Source organism: Mirounga angustirostris, unplaced genomic scaffold, assembly GCF_029215605.1.
Source record: "Mirounga angustirostris isolate CCGP_5_RB_7025 unplaced genomic scaffold, mMirAng1.0.hap1 SCAF_7, whole genome shotgun sequence".
Taxonomy (NCBI): Eukaryota; Metazoa; Chordata; class Mammalia; order Carnivora; family Phocidae; genus Mirounga; species Mirounga angustirostris.
Window position 1 is genome coordinate 28,188,636 of NW_026991715.1, and position 16,777 is coordinate 28,205,412.

The window sequence follows — 16,777 nt, forward strand, 5'->3', positions numbered from 1 at the left end:
TGAGCCCATCCATTACATTTTATATTTCAGTTACTGTATTTTTCAGTTTCAAAATTTTCATTTGGTTCTTTTTAATATAATCTATTTAGTTGTTGAGACTTTCTGGTTTTCCTTTTGTTTCAAGTATGTTCATAATTGCTCACTGAAACATTGTTATGACGGTTGCTTTAAAATTTTGTCAGATAATTCTAATGTCTCTGTCATATCAGTATTAGCATTTATGATTTCTTTTTTCATTGTTTGAGAGCTTCCTGATTCTTTGTATGATGAATGATTTGGGAATGGAACCTGTACATTCTGGATATTATGTTTTGAGACTCTGGATCTTATTTGTCTGTTTTTCACCTTTATTGAGGTATAATTGACAAATAGAATACTGTATTTTTTTAAAGTACAATGTGATTATTTGACATATGTATACTTTGTGAAATGACTACCAGTCAGGTTAGTCAACACTCCTCAATCTTACTGAAACCTGTTTTAGTTGGCTTCGTCTGATACTGCTCCAGTAAAAGAAGGGGGGGTGTCATCTTATTACTGCCAAGTGGGTATAGAAGTCCAGGTGCCCTATTCAGCTTCCACTGACACCTAACAGGCAGAGGACTCCCTATTACTGCTGAGGAGGGGTGGCAATTCGACTTCCCTCCTAGGCTTCCACTGAAACCTAGGACAGGCGTGCCACATTACTGCCCACCACATGACTACTATTGACATCATGGGGTGAGGAGAGGTGGAGAGAAAGTGACCTTATTATCAAGGGAGAGGCAGTGATGGTAAGTCTTGACTCCACTAGACCTCCTCTGACACCACCTTGGCAATAAAGAACAAGGGTTCCTTGTTCCTGCCAGGTGGAGTAGAAGTCCAGGCTCCCTACTCAGCCTTCTCTGACACCATTCTGGAAAGGGGACTGGGGCACCTTGTGGAAATCTGGGTTCACTTCTTTGAGCTTCATTGGTGTGAACAGGGGAGGGGCTACTGTTTATTTCTATGGTCCTTGCCTAGAGTAGAATGGTTATTGTCTAAAAGTTTTCTGTCTTATTTGGTTGTCCCTTTAGCCTGTTTCTATGCTACAGAAAGAAGGCTTTTGTTGGGGTTTTTAGTCTGTACCTGTTAGCAGTTCCAGGTTGCTGGCTTCTTCAGCTTCAAGTCTGGGACATATGAGGCAAAAAGAAAACCCAGAGAACTCACCACTGTGATGTTTCTTGGGTCCTGAAATCTTATGGGTCTGCCTTCTCTTCACCTTTCAGAGTCTTCTTATGTTTGTTTCATATATAATGTCCAGGGTTACTAAGTTGTACTTAGTGGGAAGAATAGGGAAAAATCTGTCTTCTCTATCTTCCCAGAAGTGGAAGTCCACTCATTGATTTTTTTTTAAGTAGCCATATGGATCCTCTGGAATACCACCAGTTGAGAGGTACTGACACAGATGATACTGGCTGAGATGTGTGAGATGGCAGACATGTTCCTAAGAAAACACCTGTGCAGTGGTGTCCTCATGTCCTATTCCTCTGATATTTTTTTTTTAAGATTTTTATTTATTTGATAGAGAGAGACACAGCGAGAGAGGGAACACAAGCAGGGGGAGTGGGAGAGGGAGAAGCAGGCTTCCTGCTGAGCAGGGAGCCCGATGCGGGGCTCGACCCCAGGACTCTGGGATCATGACCTGAGCCGAAGGCAGACACTTAACGACTGAGCCACCCAGGTGCCCCCCTCTGATATTTTTTGTGTGACTTTCTGCAGAGAGGACCTTCATATTCCACAGAAAGCAGCTTGAAAATGGATCTCCCCCAGACAATGTAGATTACAGAGCATTGCTTTGTTCACCCAGAGCTTATATATACATATATATGGTTTATATATATGGTTTGTATATAATTTCTCTCTATATATATCTATATATATGTGTGTGTATATATATATATTATATATATATACAGTTTTAAAAACAAGAGACTACAGACAATAGGATCTCCTTGGTAGAGGATAAAGGAATAAATAGTTCCTCTACTTGGCATTTTATTGATCTCTTGCCTATTTTCTTCTTCTTTTTTTAATTATTTATTTTTTTAGAATAGAATGGGTACTTTATTAGGTAAGGTTCAATCTACAACTGTGAGTCAATTGAAAGTTAATAACAGCTTTGTTAAAGGTCATAGATAAATGGCTACTGTAGTTTTTTTTATTAACATATAATGTATTATTTGTTTTAGGGGTACAGGTCTGTGATTTTATTCTTTTTAAAAAAGCATAGGAAGGAGACCATGGACATCTTACTGCCATCCCATCTGTTTTTACATCTAAGTTGGAGTGGAAAGCAGCCCCCTGCTATTTCACATATAAAGGTAGTTAGGAAGTAAGGATGCATTGCTTTTAGGAGGCTTTAATGATGAATCAAATGCATGAGGTACTCTGAGGATCAGAATTCCCCAAGGGGGTTAATGAACTAAAACTCAAGAGGACTCCCATGGTCAAGGAAGACAAGGTGACCTGGGGACAGTACTGTGTTTATATGCTTGATAATGGTGGTTTTGAAGTGAAACAATCCAACAGTTTCCACAACGAATCTGGAAAGACACATCCCTGTTGTTCATATAGGAAAGGTATGTGGATCTGGAACTCTACCAGCTCCTTAAAATTTCCCAGACTCCTCCTTCTTGAGTTTGCAAGATCAATGCAAATATCACCACTCCTTCTTCTTCCCCCAACAAAATCCAAGTGAGTCCAATCTAACTCACATGGTAAGGGGAGAAGCCCTACCGTGGGCATGAATCATGGTGCACGAGGAAAGGAGGCAGTAAAGTCCTGAAGTACAGTGCCAATTCTTAGCGCATGGCACCATGTGGGCAGGGACTCTGTCTTGTCCATCACTGAGTCCCCAGGACCCATATGAGCACCTGGCTCATAACAGTCCCTCAATAAATAAGTGTCGAATGAATGAATAGACAATGTGGAGAGACTGTTGGGACAAACGGCCATTTCATAGAAGATATTTACTGAGTCCTGGTGATATGCAAGACAAGATCCAGATTCCAGGGATGCCTGGGTGGCTCGGTTGGTTAAGCGGCTGCCTTCGGCCCAGGTCATGATCCCAGGGTCCTGGGATCGAGTCCCGCATCGGGCTCCTTGCTCAGCAGGGAACCTGCTTCTCCCTCTCTCTCCGTCTGCTTGTGGTCTCTCTGTCAAATAAATAAAATCTTTAAAAAAAAAAAAAAAAAGATCCAGATTCCAAGACTCAGAGGTCCCAGAACAGAAACCCAATCTCAAGGAGCTTATAGGGTAAAACAGCCTGACCACTCCATGAGTGGGACAGGCAGTAATGGCTATGGGCGATCAAAAGATAGGCTTGGCCCTAAGTGGTCAGGAAGGCCAGGCTGTGGGCTCCTTGAGGATACAAACAGAGTCTTACATTTCTAAACTCCCAGGGTCTAGGGCAGAGTCTGGCTCACAGCGGCCATTCAGTAAAGGCTTACTGAATAGCAAAAGAATGAAACAACCTGACTCTTCTACCTATAAGCTATGCAACCTGAGATAAGGCATCTAACTACTCTGTGTCTCAGTTTCCTTTTCCACAAATGGGAACGATAACAGAACCTACCATTTAGGGTTGCTCTGAGAATTAAATGAATCGACATATCTAAAGTATTCATTTAGTGCAGAGCAAGCACTATATAAATATTGGCTGCTACTACTATTATTATCACTATGCAGAAATGAATGGACAGTCTTGAATAGGATCTTGGAGAGGACTGTGATACATGGACCACGGGGGGATTGAAACCAGCACAACAATCAAATGCGCAAAAACAGGGATAAACATTACTGGTATTTTACTGAAGACCAGTTGAATGCTAGCACTTAATTCCCTTAACAGCCGCATAGAAAAATACTGTGATCATCCCAAAATGGAGGCTGAGAGAAGTGACGCGACTTGCTCACAGTTGCACGGCTGGTAACGGGGACAGCTGGGATCTACACTGTTCAGCTGGAATGGTAGGGTGAGTAGAAGGACAGTGAAAAGCAAAGGCTAGATGATGGATGGCAGCTGGATTGTGGCAGGGGAGTTTGGGTTTCATGCTGTGGAGGTGCAGCAGCGACAGGATGAAAGCCAGCTCTTGGAAGGTGGCCCCATTAATGATGTGACAGGACAGACTGGATTTGATGCCTTACCTCCTCCAGCTACAAGCTCATTTCTCAGTTCTCTGTCCCATGCCGGCACATCCTCAGCCTGGGAGCTCACTGCAAACAGTCTTTTCGTCCTCACTACTCCTCTGAAACTGCTCTTACAAGGCCACATGCAACCTCCAAGTGGCTACATACAGGGGAAAATTCCCAGGCCTCATCTTACCTGACTTGCTTATTCATTTAACAATATTCTTTCATTGAGCAGCTGCTAGGTGCCAGGTCCTACTTCAGGGGCTGGAGATCAAGCATAGAATAAAACAGAATAGGTCCTTGTGCATGTGAACTTGCAGTTTGGTGATCAGCCCATCACTCCCCGTGTTAGCAATGTTTCCTTCACCCATCTTCTGGAGTGTCACTCTGGGCTTCTTTCTCCCTGCTGCCCTCGTCATTCTTGCTCAGTCTGCTATGCTGGTTCCCACTTATGTCTCCTTCCTCTAAATGTTGGGGAGCTCTGGCTCCTAGTCCTGGGATCTCTTCACTCACTATGTTGGAGAGCGTTTCCAACTCCATGGCCTTCATCACCCTGTGTAAGATGAAAGCTCAGACTTGTATCTCCAGCCCGGACTTCTCTCCTGAGCTGCAGCATCCAACCATCCTGAGCCTCTTCTCCTGAAGAGCTAATGGGCATCTTGGGCTTAGGGGGCTCAAGCCCGAATTCCTGACCAGGTTATATCCCCAAAGCTGCGCCATGTACTCTCCTTCAGATCAGGCAGTGAATGGAAGCTCCATCCTTCCAGTTGCTCAGTCCAAAGCCTTAGAGCCATCCTTGGTTTTTTTCCTTCCCTCACATCTCAATCCAGTCTACCAGCCAAACTTCTCAGCTCCCCGTCTGATAGATCCCAAATCAGCCAACTTGTCACTGCCTTTGCAGTGACCCCTCCACTGTTGCCAGCCACCGTCAACCCAGCTGCATCACTGAGCTCCTGCTCCACCCACCCACGACTATTCTCAGAAGTCAGAGATGTCCTCTCCAACATCAGTTGGACCATGTCACTTCCATTCCTGACCCCTCCCTCAGAGACTTCTAATTTCACTCCAAGGAAAACCCCAAGTCTTCACAAGGGATGTATGACCCTATGCAATGAGGCCCTGCATTGCTCTGACTTGTGTCCTCCCCTCGCTACAGCCACACTGGCCTCCTTGCAATTCTTGAATGCTCCAGGCTCACTCCTCCTTGAGGATGCTCTTCCCTCAGGCACTCACTGGGCTCACTCCCTTCTCTGCAAGGCTCTGCACACCCCCACAGGGCTTGTCCTGACCAGCCTACCTAAAACTTCCACTCCTCCCCATCCTACCATGACCTGTCCCCTTTCCCTACTTTATTCTTCTCCCATGACACTTATTTTCTTTCAGCAACCTCTATATTTTGCTGTCTGTTTCTCTCTCTCCACTGAAATAGAAGCTCCCTGAGGGCTGGACTTTTATCTATTTGGTTTATTACTGTGTCCTCAATCTTGACATCAGTGTGGCAATAGATCCACAGGCATTTGTCGATTGGATGATTTAATACATGAATGGGGACAATGAGGTTCAGAGAGGGGAGGGTCTGTTGATAGCCCATCAGGTTCTCTCCAACCCCAAGTGAACAGAAAAGATGCATGAAGCCCATAAGGTAACCCTGGAGAGCACTGGGATTTGTAGACAGCACAGCCCCTCCTGTGGGAGAGGCTCTCACCCTGTCCTCAGAGCTTGCCTTGCTTCCAGAGAAAACCCAGAGCTCTAAGGCAAGTTGGAGGGTTCCAGGCAGGGCAGGATCTCTGCAGGAGGAAAGAGGGGACCCGTTGGGGGCAGGGAAGGGCAATGCGCAGGAGGAGCCTGCACGGAATGGCCTGCACAGGCCTTTCTGAAGGGGAATGCCTTCTCCCTCTACATTACCTGTCACAGCCCAGCTTCATCAGAACAAACAAGTTTGATCTATTCTCTCTGTACTACCAGCCCAGGGCTGAGCCTGGGCCAGAGACAAGTGGGCATCCCCAGCCATGGTGATCTTTCCCACAGATGCTGAAGGATCAGCACCCGGGACAGAGACATTCCCTAGCCCCATTTTCCTTGCCCAGACTCTCTGTGAACCAGGAAAGAGTAGAACTGGGTTTTTGGAACAAGAAGAAAGAATCTGCACAGGTTTGGATTAACATTAAAATGCAGGCCTATTCACATCCACTGCAGGTACATTAAGCAAACACAAAAGTTGACAACGGGCACAGTACAATGACAGAGGAGCCTATGGTTTTCACAGTGACAAGGTGCGCCTTGCCCACATGCCATTCATTAAGGCTTTTCACTCTGATGATGCATGAAATTATCCACCCTGACGGAGCGGCGCCTACTTTATGCCAACTAGCAACATGGCATCCTCTCATTATCCCCCTGGTCACAAATCCACCTGGAGGGGTGTGATTAATGAGAATCTCATAAAACCTGGGGGAACAGGCCATCCCTGGTGCCCTCTAAGACTGAAATTGCCATTCACAGCCACATAAATCACCATGTGCCGATCCCCACTTCCTCACTGTCACACCTTGTTGAGCCACCCCATGGCCTCCAAGATGTGACACGGTTTCCAGGACAGCAGAATCTTCTGCTCTCAGGGCCACCTTGTACCTAACTTCAGAGCAAGGTCAGAGTTCAGCTCTGATGATCCCAGCACCCTCCCTGCTCCCGGGACCTCCTAACAGGGCACGGAAAAGAGCAGGGTGTTTACATCAGGGGAAGTGCTAAACGTGGAGCAATGACCTGATTCATTTTACAGCTGTAGTCTTTTCTGATTTGTTCATAATTTTCTACACTACTGCTTCCAATTTGATACTGTCTGGGCTGAGGATGACAATGAGAATGGGATAACAGATGATGAGCTCAAAATACTGAGCACAATATAGTCACCTTGCATGTATGTACAATCAATATGTCACTTGCAAGAAGGAGGGGGAATGTAAATGTCACAGAACTCAAGACGCATTTCTTATGTACTTAGGAGCTGTCACCAGAGCTGCTTTGCTGCTCTGGAAGGGAAACGGGCTTAATGTTTCATAATCAGTTACCTGAGATAAATGAATTAGATGTCCATAAGGAGTACTGGAAGGACTTCCAAGTGACCCCTTTTGCTTGGCTTGGCAGAGGTGCTCTGTACTGGGGTACAGGTTATACACTGCACAACTCCAAGGGCACAATTTCCCCAGACTACACTGTGATGGGATCACTACTGTACAATGACATGAGGCAACCCTATGGTTACCTGAGCCACTTGGAGTCAATATTCCTAAAGGCTTACGGGAGCATCACAAAAATTGATCACAAAGACCCAGCCACACAGTGACCATTTGATAGACTGGCAAATCCATGTAGAGACCTCTGAATTGCTAGTACAGTTAGTTCACTGTCTGTTACCAGGCTCAGTAGGGCAAGGGGCCATTCCACTTATTCAAGATATTTTGGTTATAATAATAATTAACAATTATATTATAATAATATCTCATTTCTACCATACAGACATATGCATGTTTTAACCATTTTATTATTTGAATATTATTTAAGCTTGGCAAATCCTTTAAAACATGATCTATCTTTGTTGAGAGCCACTTCAGCAAGCTTTTAGGAAGACAATGTTATAAAATAGATTAAAATGTAAGATTTTTTTTTTGTTTTATACATTATTTTTCCAAGGGCAAAACAGATGATTTAAATACAAGTCTAAAAAGAATTACTCTGTCAAAGGCAGTAGAAATGCCAAAATGCGTTCTCACTGCCAGACACCAGCATCTTTTGACTCTTCCCTCAGAGTAAAAAGGGGGCCTGGTATTTTATTCATATACATCCTTCTTCTCTGCAACATAATCTACAATTTCTTGTGGACACATTAACTCCTCCGCAACTGTATCAGCGATTTCAAACCCAAATTCCTCCTCCATGGCCATGCTAATCTCCATTTGGTCCAAATAGTCTAAGCCCAGGTCTTTCACAAAGTGGGTATTTACTGAGAGCTTCTCTGGGTCAACCTTGTCATAGAGTTTCAAGACGTAAAGAACACGGTCCCTGATTCCCTCTAACGTCAGAGGGGGGTGCATCCTAAACCGGTGGCACAAATGTATAACTGGAAACTGTGCAAGCAGTGAGGCAGGCTGGGGAGCCCCAGGCCTCGACCCGGCCTCCACAGGACACAGGGTGATGCAGAGCAGCCCGGTTGTGGCCAGCTTGGGGCCCCGGGCAGCGGCACAAAGGGGCAGTCGGCAGACACAGGCAGGAAGGACACGAGCCGCCATGGCTATGTTGACCCAAGATGCACTCAAAATATAAGATTTTAAATATCCTGTGACAGGGCTTCTAATCCTGAGAATTAATCCTATAAAAATAAGTCAAGGGTGCCTGGGTGGCTCAGTCATTAGCGTCTGCCTTCGGCTCAGGTCATGATCCCAGGGTCCTGGGATACAGCCCCACATCAGGCTCCCTGCTCGGTGGGAAGCCTGCTTCTCCCTCTCCCACTCCCCCTGCTTGTGTTCCTGCTCTAGCTATCTCTCTCTCTGTCAAATAAATAAATAAAATCTTTAAAAAAAAATAATAAGTCAAAGTATACAAATACATTTGCATATTTGTGTGTGTGTCTGTGTTTACACACATACATACAAAGATGTTTATTGTAGCATGGCTTTTAATTTTTTCTTTTTTAAAGACATATTTATTTGTTTGTTTATTTATTTAATAAAATGGGATTTTTTTCCTGTCCCTTGCCAGATGCCAATGATTCTGGCAGTTGTGCCTATTGGACACCCTGGGAGTGGGTCAGGATCTGCAGAGGTGGGGGGCACCTTTTCCTAATTTTCACAAAGACTTCTGGCAGGCCATTGGGGGCTACCAAAGGAAGCTCTTGGAGGGGCTTTTAATTGTCACGATTTTTTTTATGTTATATCCTTTTTAAAAAATTTTATTTTATGGTATGTTAGTCCCCATATATTACATCATTAGTTTTTGATGTAGTGTTCCAAGATTCATTGTTTGCGTATAACACCCAGTGCTCCATGCAATATGTGCCCTCCTTAATACCCATCACCAAGCTAGCCCATCCCCCCCACCCCCTTCCCCTCTAGAACCCTCAGTTTGTTTCTCAGAGTCCATAGTCTCTCATGGTGCATCTCCCCCTCCAATTTCCCCCTTAATTTTTCCCCTCCTACTATCTTCTTTTTGTTTTTTTAACATATAATGTATTATTTGTTTCAGAGGTATAGGTTTGTGATTCAACAGTCTTACACAATTCACAGTGCTCACCATAGCACATACCCTCCCCAGTGTCCATCACCCAGCCACCCCATCCCTCCTACTCCCCGCCACCACTCCTATAACCCTCAGTTTGTTTCCTGAGATTAAGAGTCTCTTATGGTTTGTCTCCCTCTCTGGTTTCATCTTGTTTCATTTTATCCTCTCTTCCCCTATGATCCTCTGTCTTGTTTCTCAAGTTCCTCATATCAGTGAGATCATATGATACCTGTCTTTCTCTGATTGACTTATTTCATTTAGCATAATACCCTCTAGTTCCATCCACGTCCTTGCAAATGGCAAGATTTCGGTTTTTTGATGGCTGCATAATATTCCATTGTATATATATACCACATCTTCTTTATCCATTCATCTGTTGATGGACATCTTGGCTCTTTCCATAGTTTGGCTATTGTGGACATTGCTGCTATAAACATCAGGGCGCATGTACCCCTTTGGATCACTACATTTGTATCTTTGGGCTAAATACCCAGTAGTGCAATTGCTGGGTCGTGGGTAGCACTATTTTCCAACTTTTTGAGGAACCTCCATACTGTTTTCCAGAGGGGCTGCACCAGCTTGCATTCCCACCAACAGTGTAGGAGGGTTCCCCTTTCTCCGCATCCTCGCCAACATCTGTCGTTTCCTGCTTCTTAATTTTAGTACGTTCCTTCCTTCTTAAGGAGCAGAATTAGCTTGCACTGCTGGAAAGAAATCTAGGATACAGGTATCCTTGACTTTATAATTTCTTTTTTTTATTTATTTGAGAGAGAGAATGAGAGAGAGCATGAGAGGGGTGAGGGTCAGAGAGAGAAGCAGACTCCCTGCTGAGCAGGGAGCCCGATGCGGGACTCGATCCTGGGACTCCAGGATCATGACCTGAGCTGAAGGCAGTCGCTTAACCAACTGAGCCACCCAGGCACCCGACTTTATAATTTCAACTTGGGAATAACCCATACTTCTTCTTCTTCCTTTTTTTTTTTTTTTGATTTTATTCATTTATTTAAGAGAGAGAGAGCATAGAAGCAGGGGGGAGCGGCAGAAGGAGAGGGCGAAGCAGACTCCACACTGAGCAGGAGCCCAACGCTGAGGAGGGAAACCGACACAGAGCTCGATCCCAGGACCCTGAGACCATGACCTGAGCCGAAGGCAGATGCCCAAATACTGAACCACCAAGGCACCCCAAGGGAACAGCTCACACTTCTGAATACCACACATGGAGATCCCATAAGCCGCCACTCAAGTGCCAGATTTGGACCTTCAGAACTCAACAGAAGGAGGTACATTCGAGGTCTGCAGGGTGGCAGTGACTGCCAGCCCCCAATCCAGGTTAAAGAGCATGGCCAGGCAGGTTTGCACAATTATTCTAGAATGTTTTATTGTATCATGCCCTTGTTGCCTTATAAAAGTGAATAAGAAGAAGAGAAATTAAAATGTTGATATTTACAATAAGAAGACAAGGTTTTAGAGGCTTCATAAAATTGAAACAAATCACTGGGGCACCACAAGGAGAAAGTCTTTAGCCTTGATTTGTTGCTCATCAGACTTACGCTTATGGACTTTGTGGTCAACTGCAAAGTAGAAGAACAAATAGTGAGCGTATGAACAGGCTGACAGAATCACTGAGATCTCCGCGATTGCAATCACCAGAGAAAATGTACATCGATTATTCACTTTTGCATATTTCACTTCTGAACATCATTTCAGAAATGGATTCTGTATAAAAGCAGGAGGCTGCCCATACATTCTGAGCTAAAATAAGTAGGATACAGGAAAGTAGGTGTACGTTTGACCTCAGCTTTAAAGCATCCATGTGTGTGTGTATGTGATGTAGACATTTAAAAATCAGGACATATCCTCTGCGAGCCCTGCAAAGTTAACGCTGTGGGTTGAGACAGTAAAGGAATCTCATTGACTATTCCACACAGCCTTGAATTGTTTGAAATCTTGCAATGAGAAGTTTTACTTACTCTTACAACCACCAAAACCTTAAAGGTATTTCTACCATAAAGAAAAAGGATGATGGTTCTTCAGAGCTTTCCAAGACCTGGGGCCATTTTGTCTTGATCAAGAGCCCTCTGTTCTGTCTTGGACCTTCCTTCAGGCTTCATGCCTGCCAGGACACCCCTCTGCACCTGGTGTCTTGACTCCCCAAATCAGGGACTTGGCACACACTATCATGGCAGCCCTCTGGAGTTCCTCACAATGAACACGGGGCTCAACCTGCAGTCTAGGGCAGAGCAGGTTGCCCACTGGAAGGCGTTCTTCCCATAGAGCTGTCAATAGACACAAGAACCTAGCCTTGTCTTAAGATAAACTGCTCGATGATGTAGTACAGCATGAACAAGACTAATTGACTGTCCTGTTTAATAAAGTGAGATCCTGCCCCAGAGGTAGCAGAGGCCACAGAGCTCACAAGGATCAGAGAGAAAACAGAGCAAAGCCGACATTACCTCATGCTTGCAGGGAAGGTGGTGAGGGCTTGGCAGCAACTCAGGAAGACCCAGAACAGCACGCAGAGAAGATCCAAGGACACAGCAAAGCTTTTCTTACTCTAGCACTTTGCGGGGAGGCAACTCATCCTTTCAAACATTTCCAATGCTATTTTTTATTCTTCCAGTAAATTTTTAAAAATTCCTTAAATTCGACTTACCAGACTAAAGCGATGGTGGGAAGGGGGTAAAGGTGTCGTACTTTGTAAAATGCATCATTCCCAGGGATGTGCTCTGTGAGGAGAAGGAGGGTGCATTCAGCTCGCATGCCAGGCTGTCCAGGGGAGACATATAATCTGTGCTTTCAGCCGGACAGCCCTCTGGTCACTCAAGTTCAAGCTTGCTGAGAATGATCGTTCTAGTTCTCCTTTTCTCCTTTAGTCCAACACGCAAGTAAGAAGTCCCACTTTTCTTTTTCCTCATAATCTGTGGCAGAGGCAGGGGCTGAACCCACAAAACCCAGAGTGGAATTAAAATTCCTGCTGGAGTCCCCTCCCTGCCCGCTGGTACCATCTTGTGAGCTTTAGCCCCTGCTATCCACAAGCCTCTCCCTCTGCTGTTGCTCAGCGTCTGCATCCTCCAGAGACTCTGCAGACAGGGCTGGCCTCTTCCTGATCCCCACACTCAGAGTGATGAAAACAGTAGTGCCACTGTTAGAACCACTGAGGTAGACTTCCGGCCTACATGGGGTGGCAATGGCGGGGGAAGGAAGAAAGGCGGGATCAACCCTACATTTCTTACTTACTGCTCACTTACATTGGACCGGGTGACAGCCCCTCCTACCTCCTGCCTCTCTGATCCCTCGAACAGACTTGTTGCTGGGAACCTGCTTTGTTGGTTATTTTCCATGCGCCTCTCCCCCAAACCCATGCCCTGTCTTCTTCCTGGCTCTGTGCTCCAGGAGGCTGACCTCTATGGACCATGGGCAGCACTACCAGCTCTGCTTTCCTCTGGCTCTGGTTGGGTTCTGCCCATGGGAAGCGCCAGTAGATCAGAGGGTGGGAGAGACAGGCTGGGTATCTCTCTACTTCCTCACTGCTTTTCCATCATCTCTCTATGACTATAGCTCCTGCCGGGCAGCCCTCCTCCACAGCTTAGCTCTCATGGGGCTTTGTCAACATTATGTCCTCCCCCTGTCCCTTTGGTCCTAGGGGTGGTAATAACTTCCCACTGGGGACCTCACCATTCCAGTATGTCCCCTTAGCCCTTCTTACACCAACATAGGTAGTTTTCTCATTAAAACATCTTCATTTGATCCACCGGGGTGAAACCTGTTTCCTTTCAAGATTCTAACTGATATATCTGCCACTCTTCTGCTTTACAGAGTCTGCTTTCTCCTCCTCAGTGGGTGATGCAGAGGGTCTCTGAACAAAGAGAAGGCCCAAGAGACACCCATGGTGCCAGGTTGATGGGTGAAGCACACACTTCAGGTGTGTAGGCAAATGCTAATGCAGCACGGCAAGCACCCACTTGGAAAGGACGCCTAAGGGCAAATATTTGTAATTGCGGGTGACGGTCAATGAGGTAAGCCGGCTAGATTCTCTGATCACAGAAGCCCTCACTGTGATGATTTACACATTCACTCAACACTTTTTTGGAGCACCTACCAAGTACCGGGCACTTCTCCAGGTACAGTGAGCTGACTTGTGGCCCCCAAAAAGATATGTCCACATCTGAATCCCCAGAACCTGTGAATATGACCTTAAAAGGCAAGAGATGTGACTAACAATTTTGAGAGGAAGAGTTTATCCTGAATGATCTGAGTGGGTCCTAAATCCAAAGACAAGTTGTCCTTACAACAGTGAAGGATAGGGAGATTTGACAGAAAGAAGAGGAGAAAGCAATGTGACCATGAGGGCAGAACCTGGAGTGACTCAGCCACAAGCCACGGAGAGCCTGGAACCGCCAGAAGCTGGATGAGGCGAGGAGGGATCCTCTCCTAGAGCCTTGGAAGGGAGCCTGGCCCTGCCAACACCTCAATTTTGTACTTCTGACCTTCAGAGCTGTGTGAGGACAAATTCCTGCCATTTTAAGCTACCTAGTTTGCAGGACTTCATCATAGCACCCTAGGACACTCATACGCTAGGTTCTGAGGATACAGTAGTAATCAAGACATACATGGTCCCTACCCTTCTAGAATATATGGTCTGGGAGAACAAACAAATAATGAAAAAGTGAACAAAGATAAATCATTACAAACTGTGGTGAGTTCAGTGATGTACTTAGAGAAAGCTATAGAGTACTTTATTTGGATTGGTGGTCAGGGCAAGCATCTTTGAGAGGTGACCTTTGAGCTCAGACTTGAAGGATGAGAGGTAGCCAGTCACAGGAAGCTCTCAGGGAAGAGCATCCAGGCAGAGGAGACAAACCAAAGGCCCAGGGGTGGGGGACAGACTAGCATGTTCTAGAAACACAAAGAAGCCCAATGTTATTGGAATGAGGTCAGAGAGGTAATGAAGGCCAGGACACACAGACTTGTGGGCCATGGTAAGGTCTTGGCATTTTATTCTACGGTGAAAAGGCATCTGATGGTTGAGGATGGAATGCTGGGAGACACTTAAAGGGTTTACGTCAATCCCTCGTGTTATTGATGAGAAGTAGCTCAGAGGGGGCACCACAGGAGAGCAGGGAGGCCAGTTAGTAGACGGCTGCCGTCTTCTAGGCAAGCAATGAAGATGGACTGTGGTGACCCCTCAGAGATGGAGAGAAGAAGATGGATTAAAGACACATTTTGGAGAGAACTGTCAAGAATTAATAGATATGGGGTATGAGAGAAAGACAAGAGTTAAGGAAGATGCTGAGATATCATGTTTGAGGAACCAGATATATGCCAATGAGTGGCAGCTAAAAGCAAGAGAATAAAGGAGGTGATAAACAGAAGTTAAAAAGCAGAAATAAGAATTGGAAAAGTTCAGACCAAGGAGTGCCAGGGCAAACATTCCCATTCAGTTCAGTAGCCCTAGGGAGTTGCTCTGTGGTTGAGTAATTGGTGGTCCCAACTTCTGGGCAAAAAGTTGTTAAGACCAACTTTTTCCAAGGTGAACTATTCCTTTCTGGGCTAACACCCCTCTCCCCCAAAAGAGGGGTCACATATCAACTCAATAAAGGAGGCATTGATCAACCACCTTTGGTGTACCCGGCATAACTCCAAGCCTGCAAGAAGCTAAGCATGCCCACCTCCTGAGTCACAGGGCGCACATTACCCTTGTTTCTTCGGGCCTCAAAGAGTCTGCTGGGTGCTAACACTGCAGGCCAGAGAAAGGGACTCAGTGCTCACTTTCAAAAATTAGAAACAAAAATCCCCACTCGTTCTGATGAACACTGATATCCAGACATTATTTCCACAGACGTATTAGATAGCTAAACATAAATGTGACAAAGACGTGACCAATTAGAAGACATGCCCACGGTTATCATGGCAACAAAGGGCACGTTGCCCATATCCCATCTTTTAGGTGCTTCATTTTGATTATAAAATTATCCACAGTCCATGCTAGGGGTGGGGTTCACATGCCCAGAAATTACCCCAATTACATGTGCTCACTCCCTGTGAGCATCAAGTAATGCAGCCTTAGGCTTTAGACAAAACAAGACACACACACCCACACATGCATGTTCATAGCCCAGAGTACGTGAGTGTTGAGTCAAGGTGTGGGCTGCTGGTGCAAAAAGGCCTTTAGCAATGATGTAGCTTGGCCTCCTCCTTCTGTGGGTGGGAAACTAAGGTGAAGGGAGAGGCAGGAATTCTAAAATCCCCTCCAGCTCAAACATGTCATCGTCCCTGACTCGCAGACTTCTGTAGATCACACCGCGTTTTGTCCCTGTGGTCCTGTCTCCTCAGAAGACAAACTTTCTGAGGGGAAGGTCACACCACAAGACACCTCGGCCAAAACGGAGGTCCCCACAGGACCCCAAACTCTTTGATTTCCAAGATGACACCCCAGATTGAATACTGGCTCTGGCAATCTCTTTCTCAGGAAAGGATCCCTCCCTGCTCCAACTCAGGCCCCTGCCTGGAATCTCTTCTCTCCTGCTGAGGATGAGCGGTTCTGTCTCTTGAACAGGAAATGAGTTCTTCCCTGTTTATTGTGGTCAAATCCTAAAATGAAGTCAATATAGCAGTCCAGGCTGAATACGTAGATGTCTCTTTATTAATTCATGGGACACTGTGCAGTCCCCCACTGTCCACGCTGAGAGGGATGAAAACCAAAACAGAAGTGCAAGTGAAAATCCACCTTTGATAACGTCTGCTGAATGGGCCCGTCAGGGACCAAGAAGATTAAGCACTTGTGATTTATTCCCACGTTAATCTCAACACACCCTGGCACACAATGCACACCCACCCATGTGCACATGCAGCTGAGAGACCTCCCTGGATGGCATTTCAGATGCCACCCCTCCATGCTGCAGCGTGAAATCAGAAAAAGGTCAGTGTTCCGAGGCCAGCACGGAAGGCTCATTATTCCTTGCTGACGCCTTCATTCCTTCATTCCCGTGCTCATTCAACCTCTCCTCTTCAGCTTCTGTGCTTGCCAGAAAGTCTTGCACTAGGCAGGAAACTAGGCCTCAGTTTACTCATTTCCAAGCAAACAGTCAATTCCTCCCAGCTCCCGCTGTGCCCCTCCCAGGCCTTCTGCACCTGTTCCCTGGCTCTAGGCTCATTGTCTCCGTGCGAAAGAAGGTGCTTGATAATAATCAGCACAGCCACCACTGACCCAGGCATATTATGTAGGGAGTCCTTGACATCACCTAGCTCATGTAATCTCACCACAACCCTCTGGAGCGCAGTCCGTTTGCTCATTTTACATACCAGAATTCTGAGGCTCAAAGACGTTATATGACCTGCCGGAAGACACCAG